We start from the raw sequence: 16343 nt of genomic DNA, 5'->3' as shown, positions 1-16343 counted from the left end.
TGTGGGGCTCTCTCTTTCCCTGGCATGACAGAAATAGACAAAAGTGACTCTCTCCCCCCCCTGGTCCCATGGCACAGTGCATTGTGGTAGAAAGAGACCTGAGCTAAGAATCATAAAACTTGGATAGAATCCTTTCTTTTCTGTCTACTCTCTGTGTAGTAAATGACTCCTCCTTTTGAGGCCTCAGTTTCTTTATCTGGAAAAATGAATTACATTTTCTCTGTATATAATAGCATTCTATGAGTAAAGTTCCTTTTTATATGGTAGGTATAAAAAGCATGTGAGTTTTCTTCATCATCCTTGTTATTGATATTGTATTATTCTCTTCTGTCCTAGTGATATACAACCTTCTTCATCTCCCAAATTCTAGGACCGCAGGTTCAATGACTGCCCAATACTCTTTCCTTCAATCCCTTTCCCTTGGTGCTGTGGAACCACGGAATATTTCTAGTCTTGGTTGGAGTATAAGCTATGGTCATGCAATGGGGCTGGCCTTGATTCCCCTTGGTAGGGAAATTCTGGAGATGGAAAGGAAGATATAAACTTTGTCTCCTTTCACACAAAGAGATTCACCATTGGACATATATTTTCCTCTTTGTGGCATTAAATGCCACATGGAAGCATGTCTCTTGTGAAGCCTGGTTCTGATCTATTGGCTTTAGCATTCAGTAGCTGGATCCACTGTAGAATTCCTGCTGCCCAATTAATTCACTGGTCTGACTTTCCTATGTACAGATGACAGACCCTCCATTCCCATAATCACATTAATGTACAGCAGGACCATAGAGAGATCATCTCTGGCCTTAGTTTCCTTTTATTTCATGTAGTTTTATTGTTACAAACCTTAGGGGTATCCCAACTTCCTGTCCCTGCCTCTAGGAATGTTCTGAATGGAGAGCAGGGGGGAGAGATAGAATTGTGAAGTGGGGAAGTGACCTTGGGGAAGTCAGACACCAACAGGATATACTTTAGAGGTGGAATGATTTTTTATTGGCCTCAATCTGTACATGAGGATGATGAAAGCACACATTTTAAATGATCATATAATTATCTCTGTGTCATATTCTTTTGTTAACTATTTTCCAATTACCTTTTCCCCTGGTTCATGCAGCACCTGAGAATGTTGCAGGCTATGTATTTGACACCCGTGGTTGAAAAGAGCTTTTTCTTAATTTATTTTTTTTCCAATTAACTAAAATCTATTTTCTGTCACCCTTCTATCTTCTACCAGTAATGAAAACTAAAATCTTTGGGACAGAGATGAGTTGTGTCTGCCTGTAGCCACAATTAATATAATCCTAGCTGGACACCTGAGAAGGAGAGTTAGAAACTGAGAGAAAATGGGTGAAGGGGATATAGAGAAAGAGGAAATAGAACAAAGGAAGAGAGACTCAGAGACCTGGCTTCAAGAGCCTGGGATCCAGCCTGTGTGCTCCTCTGATGGTGGTAGAGAGAAAGAGAGAGTGAACTATATATGTCCTCAATCTTTTATAGGAGGATCAAGGAATGGGGAATGGAGGTAGCTAATGATCATTTTACAAGGCACAAGACTTAACATTGGTTCAACTGACTACCACAAGATCAAATAGGAGGGGTTTATTCAAACATGTGACCTGGTATGGAATCTGGTCAGACAAGGTGTGAACTAGGACCCTATGGCAGCTTACCTGGGAATTCTTCTTATTTTTGGACTGTAGATTTGGAGAGTAGTCAGAATTAATACAGTACCTATTAAATGCAATGATCAAGACTAATAAGCCTATGAATCCGGTACATGAGCACATAAGTTGCAATATTTACATATTAATAATTGTTTCAAGATTAAAATACATTTATGATGCCGCATGGACAATCAAGGAAAACTAATTTCAGAGCTCAAAAAATATGTGTTGCAACTTACACCCTCAGTCCATCCCATTTCTGAAGAGAGGCAGCTGATTTCATAGGAAGTCTATAGCTTTTTGTAGAAAGTGCGTAACTTATTTCATCATGGGTCTTCTGCAGTCCTGGTTGGTCAGTGCAGTGATGAGAGGTCCCATGGGTTTCCAAGTTGTTTGCCTTCAGAACAATGTTGGTATTGTATATATTATCTCTTGGTTCTACTCACTTCATTCTGTATCAGTTCAAATAAATCTGAAGTTTCTTTTCTTGAACTCATTCTGTTCAATGTTTCTATGAGTGACTTGGATCAAATGAAATAATATCTGTAAAGAGTTTTGTAAATCATGACCATTAATGTTCTACTAATTCTACAGAGAAGCAGAAGGCAAAATTTTGAAACTGGAAAGATAAAAAGAAATAATGAGAAAATTGGCAGGATAGGGATTGTTGAAACAGGTAGGATGCAGAAGTAGTTTAGGATGCTGGCACAGTAGACATAATGTGATAAGATGAATGTAATTGGGGATTGATATCAGGTCCTATCCTTGAGTAGAAAAAGTCCAAAACACAAAAAAGCATCGGCCTCGATGGGACAGTGACTGGTACCTATGCCATAGAAAAGAGTTGAAGTAATGGGGTATGGTTGATTTAAAAAAGGGGAAATTGGAGACAGACTATTAATGCCAATTTGGATTGCATAAAGAGATGTTGGGGATTATTGAGAGATCCACAAACTTATTATAAGTGTGAAAGGTAACAGGGTAGTTGAAAAAGCATAATGCATACTTTTTTTAACTCTTCCCTTTTAGCCTTAGAATCCATACTGTGCAATGGAGGTTAAATGAGTGGCCTAGGGTTATATATCTTTGAATTATTTGAGGTCAGATTTCATCCCAGAACCTCTGATCTCTAGGCCTGGCTCTTAATGCACTGAGCTACACAACTACCTCAACCACCAATGCAGTCTTAAGAGAAGCATGTCCATTTCCAAGAATAAGGAGAAAGCTGCCCTTCTGTACTATCAGATGGCACTTGGATTATTGTATTTGGTTCTAGATGACTATTTACAAGTGGCAACAGTGAACTGGGGAATGTTCAGCCACATTGGTGAGGAGTCTGGAGTCTCTGAATATCAATTGAGGGAACTACATATTAGAAAAATGCCTGGGACTTCTACTGAGTCACAATAGGGGGCTGCTAAAGAGTTGTAAGAAAGAAAGACTGAAACATTATCAAAGCAGGGATAATTAACATTTATTTTATGTAGCACACAAGGTTATCCTCAAGAAAAAGGTTGGGGATGTAATATGGAGGCCTCAAAGGAGCAGAAGTTCAGACCTCTGAATACCCTTCCTAATGGATCACACACTGGATGCTCCCAGGGGATTGAAAATCAAACTTAACAACAAGTCTGAGCCAAGGAACCATCCTGCTGGACTTAATTCAAAAGGTACGCCCTCCCTCCCCCCATAAAGCCAGAATCTGAGAACACTCAGGGTTAAGGGGAAGACTGAAGGAAGGTCCCAGGACCCATCCCCCCACCCACCCAGAGTGCTGAGATTCCAATGGCAGCGTGAACGTCTGGGTGGGCAAAGGTGCTGGTCTGAAAGGCATAACTTGCAAGCAGAGCTGTGCCAAGTTCAGAGTGTCCAACACAGGTGTCGGTGAAGGAGCTAGAGAGGGAGCATAGACCTGGCAGCCTTGTCAGAGTGGTGGAGATCCTCCATATTTGCTCCAGCCTTCCAGGAAGTTTTGGACTCAGAGCACACCCACCCCAACTAAGCTGAACTTAATCTCATCAAAAGACTCCAGAGTTCAGGGAAACCCAAGCTCCATATCCATCCTCATTGACTGATGGACTTTAATGCAATCAAAAGCCTCCAGAGGTCAGGGAAGCTCAAACCCCACCAGAGGCTACACTGAGATCTCCTATTAAAGCTCCAAGAGGGGAGACTGACAGAAGCCCCCAAAACCAAAAAAAAAATGAGAGGAGTAAGAGCACAGACAAATATGGGGAGTAAAGACGGGGTGAATTTCAGCAAACAACGGATAAAGAAGAAAGAAACTACAATAGACAGCTTCTACTCAGCAAATGGAACAGAGGGGGAGAGATCAGCAAACGATAAATCAGAAATCCCAGTGAATTGGATACAGGCTGTGGAAGAATTCAAAACAAAATCAAAAGAAGCTGAAGACAACTGGGAAAATAACTTAAAAATTACGATAAGACATCTGGAAACAGAGGCACTTGAACTAAAATGAGAAAATAGTGTCTTGAAAGCCAAAATCAACCAGCTGCATAATGAGGCAAAGGAGATGAAAGATGAGGCAAAGAAGATGAAAGATGGGACAAAGGAGAAGAAAGACAAGGTAAAGAGGATGAAAGAAGACCTTCAAAGGAAATCAGATCAGAAGGAAAAGGAGGACCAAAAAGCCAGGGATGAAATTCAGTCTTTAAGAATCAGAATACAACAACTGGATTTAAGTGACCTCACAAGGCAACAGGACACTATAAAACTAAACAAAAAGAATGAAAAAATTGAGGAAAATATGAAGCCTCTCATTCACAAAACAGACAATTTAGAAAATTGTTTGAGAAGAGATAATTTAAGAATCATTGGTCTACCAGATGACCATGAGAAAAGAAAAAGCCTGGACATAATACTACAGGAAATTATTCAGGAAAACTGTCACAATATCCTAGAACAAGAGGGGAAAGTGGAGATTGAAAGAATCCACAGATCACCTCCTGTATTTAAACCCAAACTGATAACACCCAGGAATGTTATAGCCAAATTTAAAAACTATCAATCAGACTAAAGAAAAGATATTACAAGCTGCCAAGATGACGCCATTCAGGTACAATGGAAACACAGTGAGGATAACACAAGATCTGGTTACATCCACACTGAAGGACTGAAAGGCATGGAATATGATATTCTGGAAAGCAAAGAACTCTGGAACTAGGTCTACAACCAAGAATCAAATACACATCAAAACTGACTATATTCTAACAGCAGAAAGTATGGTCATTCAACACAATAGAAGAATTCCAAGCATTTGTAAAGAAAAGATCAGACCTGAACAGAAAATTTTATGTCCAAGCATAGAACTCAAGAGAATCATCAAAAGGTAATTAAAAAAGAGGAGGAAAAGAAAAACAAAAAAAGGAGAAAAACATGTTTAAGAGACTCAATTAGTTGAAATTATATGTATCCCTATAAGAAAGAGAGGTCATTGGTAACTCTTAAAAACTGTTGCTATCACCTGGGCAGCTAGTAGAATTACACTTAGAGGGAACAGTGACAAACTGTATAGGATGAAAGGACAAGACACAATAGGTATATAGATATATGCATGCATAAATACATATACGTGTGTGTGTGTGTATACAACCAGAACTAAAAAAAGAGGTTAATACTAAAAGAAACAGGAAAAGAAACAAATGGGTGTAAATTTATATGTCAAAAAGAAGATCATGACAGGAGGGGAGAGAACATCAATACCCTGGAAGGGTAAAGAGGGTGGAGATAGGAATTACTCATCTCTTATGTGCTTTGAAACTGACCTAAAGAGGGAAGAATAATCCAATTCATTGAGGTAGAGAATAGATTTGCGCCCTATATGGAAATAGAAGGGTAAAAAATGGACTGGTGGTGAGGGAAAGAAATACAAGGGAGGGAGAGGGTGGGGGGGAAATTTATAAAAAGATTACAGGGGAAAATAAGGGGGGGATAAAAAGAGAGGGGGGTAGAAAGGGAAGTAAAATAAGGGTGGTAATTATGGGGACTGATTATAAATAAACATTAGTGTAGAAGGAAATAGTGAAAGAAGAAAAGACAGGACCAGGAGTAGAAATCAAAATGCTGGGAAATACACAGCTAGTAATCATAACTCTGAATGTGAATGGAATGAATTCACCCAGAAAATGCAAGTGGATAGCAGAGTGGATTAGAATCCAAAACCCTAACATATGCTGTCTGCAAGAAACACACATGAGGAAGATACATACGCATAGGGTGAAAGTTAGAGGATGGATCCAAATCTATTGGGCATCAACTGATAAAAAGAAGGCAGGAGTCACAATCATGATATCTGACAAAGCCAAAGTAAAAATAAATCTAGTTAAAAGAGATAGGGAAGGTAATTACATCCTGATAAAAGGCAGTATAGACAACAAGGAAATATTTGTACTCAACATGTATGCACCAAATGGCATAGTATCCAAATTTCTAAAGGAGGAACTAGAGGAGCTCAAGGATGAAATAGATAGAAAAAGTATATTAGTGGGAGACCTGAACATTCCTCTATCTGTACTAGATAAATCAAACCAAAAAACAAATAAGAAAGAGGTGATAGAAGTGAATGAAATCTTAGAAAAATTAGAGTTAGTAGACATGTGGAGAAAAATAAATAGGGACAAAAAGGAATACACCTTATTTTCAGCAGCACATGGTACATTCACAAAAATTGACTATGTATTAGGGCACAAAAACATTGCAAACAAATGCAAAAGGGTAGAAATAATAAATGCAAACTTCTCAGACCACAATGCAATGAAAATAAAAATTACTAAGAGTACATGGAGATGTAAACGAAAAATTAATTGGAAATTATACAATATGATTCTCCAAAACCAGCTAGTTAAAGAACAAATTATAGAAACAATTAATAACTTCATTGCAGAAAAAGACATTGGTGAGACATCCTTTCAAAACCTATGGGATGCAGCCAAAGCAGTACTCAGGGGGAAATTTATATCCTTGAGTTTATTTAAAACAAATTAAGAAGGACAGAGGTCAATGAATTGGACATGCAAATTAAAAAACTAGAAAGTGAACAAATTAAAAATCCTCAGAAGAAGACTAAATTAGAGATCCTAAAAATCAAAGGAGAAATCAATAAAATTGAAAGCCAAAGAACTATTGATTTAATAAATAAGACTAGAAGCTGGTACATTGAAAAAAAAAAACAAATAAAATAGACAAAGTACTAATCAGTCTAATTAAAAAAAGTAAGGAAAAAAACAAATTGACAGTATCCAAGATGAAAAGGTAGACCTCACCTCTAATGAAGAGGAAATTAAGGTAATCATGAAAAACTACTATGCCCAATTATATGGCAAAAATATGGCAATCTAGGTGATATGGATGAATACTTAGAAAAATATAAATTGCCTAGACTAAAAGAAGAAGAAATAAATTACCTAAACAACCCCATATCAGAAAAAGAAATTGAAAAAGCCATCAAAGAACTCCCTAAGAAAAAATCCCCAGGTCCAGATGGATTCACAAATGAATTCTATCAAACATTCAAAGAACAACTAATCCCAATGTTATACAAAGTATTTTACAGAATAAGCCAAGAAGGGGTTCTACCAAGTTCTTTTTACGCCACAAACATGGTACTGATCCCAAAGCCAAACAGGTTAAAAACAGAGAAAGAAAATTATAGGCCAATCTCCATAATGAATATAGATGCAAAAATCTTAAATAGGATACTAGCAAAAAGACTCCAGCAAGTCATCACAAGGGTTAGCTACTACAGGTAGAATTCATACCAGGAATGCAAGGATGGTTCAATATTAGGAAAACCATTTACATAATTGATCATATTAACAAGCAAACCAACAAAAATCACATGATTATCTCAAAAGATGCAGAAAAAAAGCCTTTGATAAAATTCAGCACCCATTCCTATTGAAAACACCAGAAAGTATAGGAATAGAAGGGCCTTTCATAAAAATAATAAACTGTACATATCTAAAACCTTCAGCAAACGTCATCTGTAATGGGGATAAACTGGAAGCCTTCCCAATAAGATCAGGAGTCAAACAAGGATGCCCATTATCACCTTTATTATTGAATATTGTACTAGAAACACTAGCAGTAGAAATTAGAGAAGAAAAATAAATTGAAGGTATTAAAATTGGCAATGAGGATACCAAGCTGTCACTCTTTGCAAATGATATGACGGTCTATTTAAAGTATCCTAGAGAATCAACTAAAAAGCTAGTGGAAATAATCAACAACTTTACCAAAGTTTCAGGATACAAAATAAACCCACATAAGTCATCAGCATTTCTATATCTTTTCAACACATCTCAACAGCAAGAATTAGAAAGAGAAATTTCATTTAAAATCACTCTAGACAATATAAAATACTTAGGAATCTATCTCCCGAGACAAACACGGGAACTATATGAACACAACTACGAAACACTCTCAACACCATTAAAACTAGATCTAAACAATTGGAAAAACATTGATTGCTCATAGGTGGGATGGGCTAACATAATAAAAATGATCATCCTATCCAAACTTATCTATCTATTTAGTGCCATACCCATGGAACTTCCAAAAAACTTTTTTTACTGAATTAGAGAAAACCATAAAAAGTTCATTTGGAAGAATAAAGGATCAAGGATATCCAGGGAAATAATGAAAAAAAAATACATAGGAAAGTGGCCTTGACGTCCCCAATCTCAAACTATATTACAAAACAGTGGTCATCAAAACAATTTGGTACTGACTAAGAGACAGAAAGGAGTATCAGTGGAATAGACTTGGGGTAAATGACCTCAGCAAGACAGACTATGACAAACCCAAAGACCCCTGTTTTTGGGACAAAAATCCACTATTTGATAAAAACTGCTGGGGAAATGAGAAGACAGTGTGGGTAAGATTAGGTTTGGATCAACAAATCACACCCTACACCAAGATCAATTCAGAATGGGTGAATGACTTGAATATAAAGAAGGAAACTATTAGTAAATTAGGTGAACACAGAATGGTATACATGTCAAATCTTTGAGAAGGGAAAGATTTTAAAACCAAGCAAGACTTATAAATAGTCACAAAATGTAAAACAAATACTTTTGACTAAATCAAATTGAAAAGATTTTATACAAACAAAACCAATGTAACTAAAATTAGAAGAGAAGCAAAAAATTGGGAAACAATCTTCATAACATAAAGCTCTGACAAAGGTCTAATTACTCAAATTTATAAAGAGCTAAACCAATTGTAGAAAAAGTCAAGCCATTATCCAATTGAAAAATGGGCAAGGGACATGAATCGGCAATTTTCAGTTAAAGAAATCAAAACTATTCATAAGCACGTGAAAAATTGTTCTAAATCTCTTATAATCAGAGAGATGCAAATCAAAACAACTCTGAGGTATCACCTTACACCTAGCAGATTGGCCAACATGACAGCAAAGGAAAGTAATGAATGCTGGAGGGGATGTTGCAAAATTTGGGACATTAATGCATTGCTGGTGGGGCTGTGAACTGATCCAAGCATTCTGGAAGGTAATTTGGAACTATGTCCAAAGGGCACTAAAAGATTGTCTGCCCTTTGATCCCGCTATAGCACTTCTGGGTTTGTACCCCAAATAAGGAAAAAGACATGTACAAGAATATTCATAGCTGTGCTCTTTGGGCTGGCAAAAAAAAAAATGGAAAATGAGGGGATGCCCTTCAATTGGGGAACGGCTAAACAAATTGTGGTATATGTTAGTGATGGAATACTATTGTGCTAAAAGGAATAATAAAGTGCAGGAATTCCATGGAGACTGGAACAACCTCCAGGAAGTGATGCAGAGTGATAGCAGCAGAGCCAGGAGAACATTGTACACAGAGACTGAGACACTGTGGCACAATTGAATGTAATGGATTTCTCCATTAATGGTAATGCAATGTCCCTGAACAATCTGCAGGGATCTATGAGAAAAAAAAAAAAACGGTATCCTTAAGCAGAAGACAAAGTGTGGGAGTAAAAACATGGAGGAAAGGCAACTGCTTGACTACAGTTGTTGAGGGGATATGATTGAGGAGAAATGCTAAATGAGCACCCTAATGCAAATACCAACAGCAAGGAATAGGGTTCGGAGCAAGGGCACATGTGATACCCAGTGGAATCACAAGTTGACTTGGGGAGGGTTGGTGGAAGGGGAGGTGAGGAAAAGAAAATGATCTCTGATTCCAATGAATAATGTATGAAAATGACCAAATAAAGTAATATTTAAAAACTAAAAACTAAAAAAAAAAGAGAGAAATTGGATACAGACTATTAATGCCATGTTGGATTGCATAAAGAGATGTTGGGGATGATTGAGAGATCCACAAACTTATTATTAGTGGGAAGGTAACGGGGTTGTTGAAAAAACAAAATCTATACTTTTTTTAATCCTTCCCTATTAGCATTAGAATCCATGCTGTGCAATGGAGGTTAAATGAGTGGCCCAAGGTCATATATCTTTGAATTATTTGAGGTCAGATTTGATCCCAGAACTTCTGCTCTCTAGGCCTGGCTCTCAATCCACTGAGCTACACAACTACCCCAACCACCAATGCAGTCTTAAAAGAAGCATGTCCACTTCGAAGAATAAGGAGATAGCTGTCCTTCTGTACAATCAGATGGCACTTGGATTATTGTATTTGGTTCTAGATGACACAATTAACAAGTGGCAACAGTGAACTGGGGAATGTTCAGCCAGATTGGTGAGGGTTCTGGAGTCTCTGAAGATCAATTGAGGGAACTGTGTATTAGAAAACTGCCTGGGACTCCTAAGGAGTTGCAATAGGGGACTGCTAAAAAGTTTGAAGAAAGAAAGACTGCAACTTTATCAAAGCAAGGATAATGAACGTTTATTGTATGCAGCACGCAAGATTTAAAGTTCTCCTCAAGAGAATCAATCTATTCTCCCCAATCCTCCCCAGAATGTGAACAGGGGAGTTAACCCGTTCTCAGGAGATCTTGGAATTGTTTATGCAGTATTGAACTGAGATTTCTATGTTTTGGTGTACTCAGCAGGAATAGTATGTGTCAAACACCTGGGAAGAGGAATTTTTTCTCATGGGTTCCTGGAAGGTTCACTGCAATTCCCCATTTATTTTTAAGACATCAAATTCCTTTTGGTACAGGATCCCATTAATAGTTTTTTTGCAATTCAGCAAAACTAGTAATTAAAGCTTTTAGCAAACAAGACAAGCATAAGCAGATAAACAAAATAACAAGTGCACCAACTACAAGAAGAGTCATATCATGAAATAAGGAGGAAAACAATCCTTTTTATGTTTCAATCCAATTATACAAAGAATCTGCGATATACTGTGGTTAGAGATCCTCCTGAAAGGATGAATCAATATTCTGAATTAATATACTGAGATTGTTAATATATTTGGTGATGTTTTCATGGTCCCATAATTCCTGTAATTGTAATTTAATTTTTTTCCAATGTTTTTGTGTCATTATTTACTCTTATATAGTAAGCAAAATGCAGTATATCTATAATCACATTTCATGTGTGTTTTCAATGACACATTCTACTTCATTTGTTAGATCAGTCATATTTTTCTGTAACATCATGATACTTTTGTAAAAACTTGTATCAATTTCTTTTTCTCTTTCTAATGCTGAGGTTACATTTGTAGCCAATGCTTTCAAATGATTGGCGTCATTCTCAAGAGAATGTAAGTTAGATACTGATTGTGCTAAAGATACAGAATCTATTATAGTAGAAGCCAATGAAGAAACTAATGCTACTATGCCTAATGCAATACAAGTAATACATCGTTTATGTTGTGCTCTTATTTTTTGTTGTAATACATAAAGAATTTGATCCCCTGGGCTACCATACCATGAATCTTTATGTTCAGTGGCAAAAAGGGCCATGCGTGGTCACTTAATGATTAAGACAGGCCCATCCACCTGTGATCCTACACAGTAACTGACCCTACAGTTGCTACAGGTTACATTCCAATATTCAAATATCTAACTCTATTGCTTGTTATTTCAGTAATGTTCAAAGCTTCAGGATGATTATTTACTGTAGGTATAAAAGCATATCCCCCTGTTAGGCAAGTCTGAATGTCTAATGTAACACTTGTATTTACTGGTTTTTGGACTTTTCCATTATTAAAAACATTAACATAGTGATACATATTTACTTTATCCAATGCCAGGGCTGTCTTTCCATAATCAATCAAAATCTGTATGAAATTAGCAGAACGTAACCAATTAGCTCTGGGGGCATCACCCACAAAGGCAAGCTGTATCCTCCTATAAAACTATGATGAAATTTATAAGAATCCAGTTTCTTTCCAATACACCTTGTGTCGTTATGCCAAGATACCCAAATCATATTTTTTCCAATGAATACATGGTGCCCTTTTAGATCTACACAATAGCAAGGGAGGAAACATATTAACAGTGTCTCTTTGTTCATATTCCATCACAGAAGGACAAATAGGTATTTCTTGTCCCCAAGTACCATCACAAGATTCCCCTAGCCAAACTAAATATTGCAGTTGGCTGTACCCTTTATATTTTACCCCTTTGTCTACACGATAAGATCCTATCCAGAAAGAGTCTGACAGGTCAGGATGACCATAATAATGCGCCTGCAGAGATCTGAGGGGCAGGCATTCAGGATGGTCTCGTGTGAGGCACACTGGGTGTGCCTCAACTAGTCGAGTCCAATTGAAAGACACAAACAATTATTGGCCTGATTATTGTCCTTAGCTTGTCTCTCAAAATGGTAAATGCCAGGAATATCAGAATTAGTTTTTGTATATAAGATGACTTACGGTAAAGTGTGTCCCATGCCGACATACTCTACCCAAGGTGGTTGTTCCCAAAAAACCCATCTCTTTATTCCAGGAGCTGTACTTAAATTCTGGAATAGAAGTAGAAGAGTCAGTATCTTATTGAGACGTAGACGAGTCTCCTTGTGAGGCTTCCAGAGTCCTCTTCTCGTCCTTCTCTTTATGGTCAGTCAGTCTCTTGAACTCAGCAGGAAGGGAGCCATACACTGTCTTTACCTGTGGAGCCACAAACAAAGCCTTGGCCTTGCAGGACCACTGGGTGAGGTCCTTGCCAGGATTGATCATCATCTTTCCATATGACAAATTTTTCTTCTGTAGCAGGGAATACAGGTGTAGTGGTACCTCAATTTCATTCATAAGAAAATGCAGAGAAAACATTTTCAGCTCTGGATATATTATTGGAAGTAAAGATCAAATTATTTATAGTATATACAGTTATTGCCGATCATTGATGTGGGGTGCTGTCTCCCCCTTTTTGTTTTAAAAGAAACATTTTTAGTATTTGATTACTATGCTCCACAATAGCTTGTCCTTGTGGAATGTATGGGATACCTGTGAGGTGTTGAATATCCCAAGTTTTACAAAAAAGAAAAAGTTGTTTGGAAGTATAAGCAGGTCCATTATCTGTTTTAAATGTTCTGGGGGGACCAGGCATCTGAAAAGTAAGCCCATAAAAACCCTGAATAAGTATCCACAGTGACATGGATATATTTAAGTCGTCCAAAGGACGGTTTGTGAGTCACATCCATTTGCCGTATATCTGTACTACTTAAGCCTCTGGGATTCACACCAATATACATTGGGGGATGGTTTGGAACAGAATTAGGACACTTTTTAACAATACTCCTGGCTTGATCTTTAGTGAGTTGCAACATTTGGCCTAAAGCAGTACTATTTTGGTGAAATCTATGATGGATTCCTCAGCTAATTGCATATCAGTTAGATAACATTGAGCAATCAAAGCTTGATCTATGATATCATTTCCTTTAAAAATAGGTCCAGGTAAATTGGTATGACTGCGTACATGCATGGCATACACTGGATGTGTCCTTTGTCATATGACAGTTTGTAATTTACAGAATAACATTTGTACATTGCTTTGAGTAGATCTGATGACAGCTTGTTCTACACCTTGCAAAGACTGAAAAACATATTTAAAGTCCATTATGAGGTTGAAAGGCTCCTGAAATAACCAAAATTCTAGCAAAACAGCTGTTAATTCATTTTGTTGGGTAGAAGAAAAAGGAGTGGTAAAAATGACAGGTAGCTACCTTCCTTGTATACTCCTGCCTTATAACTAGCATTCGCATCAACATAAACATTAGGTCCTGATACTGGAAGATCTCTTAGAACACTAGGAAAAACAACAGGATGTTGGGACAAAAAAGAAAATTAACCTTGTGGAGTGTAGGTGGTAATAGTAATGGGGTATGCTAATAGTAAAGACTAAATATTTCTGTAGTATATCTTTAGCAATGGGTACCCAGATTTCATGAGGATACCATCCTAAACCTGAAACCACATATTCTATGCCTTTCCATATTAATTGAGCCATAAGACAATCCACAATTATAACTTTGTAAAGCCTTTCCCGATTTGCTTTTTAGATGTAACCCTTCAATGACTCTTTGTTTCTGAGTTATGGCTGGTACATAATTGCTCAAAATAATTGCTCAGAATTTCCTTAATTTCAACTTCATTGCTAACTCATTCATCCTTTTCATTTTTGCTTTTGGTAATTATGTTTTCCTCTTTCTTTAATGAAATTAACCAATGGGTCATCTATTTAGTTGTATTTTTATTAAAAAAAAACAGATCCTAGATTTATTTAATTCTGCATTTTTTCTTTTGATTTTATTAAATTCTCTTTGGATTTTCAGGATTTTCTGTTTAATTGGACATTTCCTGATCTTTCCAGGGAACTGAAGTCAGTTGTATCCACAGACAGCCCTAGAGAGTTTAAGATGCCCTAGATCACATTAGGTGTCAACTGCTACTCTGAAACTTTTTATGAGCCAGAGTTCTTCCTGCCCTGTGTAAACCTCAAAATTTCTTAGACTTATAAATGTTGGAAATTTCACCATTGGGAAATTTCATACTTGAAAAATTCCCTATTGATAGTGGGTCTTGGCTATTGGAATGTGAACCCCATTGGCATGGGAGTTTCCTCCTCTTCCCTTCTTAAGTTTACTTTAGGACAGAAACCTTTTGTTGAACAATGGAAAGGACTTTGACCTATGCTTAAAGCATAGAACAGGAATTTCTTTGAGTCATGATTGATTTTAGAATTGATACAATGGAGATACTTGGAATCAATCTCCACCCTATTCAGTTCTAACAGGATTGAGTAAGGGCTGCAGCCTAGATCAAAATTTAATTATTCCAATCTCTATCCTCCTCAGGTTAACAGGATTTAGAAAGGGCTGTAGCAAAGGATCAAAGATTTAATTATTTGAAAATAGGACCTTCAACAGACATGTGCAAAGGCCAGAGACCTCTGGGTGGTCCTGGGTTAAGCTAGAGCCTCCATTGGCACAGGGAAATTGATGGACAGGTGATTGGGAGATGTGAGGACTGAGGGGAGGGAACTTGGAGGGTTTTCCTGAAGGATAGGAGGGTCTGAAGACTGGGGGTGATTGAGGAGTTTGTCGGAGTGGTTGCTGTGTGCTCTGAGAAGCTTGCACTGAAGGAAGCTGAAGGTGGGGGCCCCAGAGACTGTTTCTCCATATTTGGTCACGTGAGTAATAGGGACTGATCTCCTTTCATTGCCCCAGCTATCTAAGGGCTTGGGCCTTTTGGCCCAGCCTAAACAGAAGGGGTATTCAAGCCCTATTCCCTTCTCTCCCCTTTCTCTCTCCCTCTATCTCTCTATCTCTAATTCCTTTCTTCCTCCTGTTTGTAATTAAAACTCCATAAAAGGTTGACGACTGACTTGAGTTTTCATTAAGGAATTACATAGCTGAAATCCTTGTCGACCTTAAATTAATATATATCAGTCTTTTAAAAGTGATTTCCTTGTCACACCTGGTAGTTCCACCTAGTGGACAGAAGGAGACCAATAGCAAGAGAGGAATATCTGAGGCCAGGGATGATTGAGCCAGCCTGATTTGCATCTGATCATAGAGGGGCAAATGTTGGAGTCCATCCTCACCCATGAAGGGATTGTGTTGGATGTGAACCTGTTTATGGGTCTCAGCACTGTTGCAGAGTCAGGCCAGGAATCCTGCTCAGTTAGTTCCCCAAGGCATCCCAAATCATTTTTTGAAGAGAAATGATCAGGGAGTCAAGTCCATTAAAACTGGATCCTCTTTGGCTCTGTGACCTTGAGCTTGTTACTTAACCCCCATTGCCTGGCCCTTTTGCTCTGGAAACAATACATAGTATTGATTCTAATGCAGAAGGTAAGGGTTAAAAAAAGGGTTGTTCTGTGATAGACAAGAGATAAAAGGGTACCTGAATGTTGCTGTAAAGAGAAAGGAAAATAGTCCCCACCTGATCAATGTAAGCCACTGAACATCCCCTGGCAGGGGCACAGAACCCATTATAACTCTACCAGTCCATGGAGACACGTCTCCTCTCCCACTCAAGTCTTCTCTTCTTTGGGCTAAGCATCTCTAGTGCCCTCAATTGGTCCTTCAATTAAATATGTGTGTGCTCTAGTCTCTTCTCTGCTCATGACTCTCTATTGCCTACAGACTATCCTTGAGTGTTCTTGGTCTGTCATTAAACCTTAGCCATTCACAAAAGGGCATCAGGCCTTTCAGATACTTCTGGCCATGCATTGTGTGCTCAGACAGCATGAGTCTACATTTGGTACTCAGACTCACACTCTGTACTTTCCTTCCTCTGAACC

The 16343-nt window shown here is 37.8% G+C and overlaps 1 protein-coding gene across 1 annotated transcript in view; it reads left to right on the top strand.

Moving 5' to 3' along the window:
* LOC103092368 (uncharacterized) overlaps positions 1-16343 on the top strand; it is a 1666349-nt gene that overhangs the window by 210591 nt on the left and 1439415 nt on the right. The window lies entirely within an intron of this gene.

The sequence above is a fragment of the Monodelphis domestica genome, chromosome 4 (genome assembly GCF_027887165.1).
Source record: "Monodelphis domestica isolate mMonDom1 chromosome 4, mMonDom1.pri, whole genome shotgun sequence".
Lineage (NCBI taxonomy): Eukaryota > Metazoa > Chordata > Mammalia > Didelphimorphia > Didelphidae > Monodelphis > Monodelphis domestica.
The sequence above is the reverse complement of the archived record's forward strand: the minus strand, read 5'-3'. Positions and strand labels throughout refer to the sequence as shown.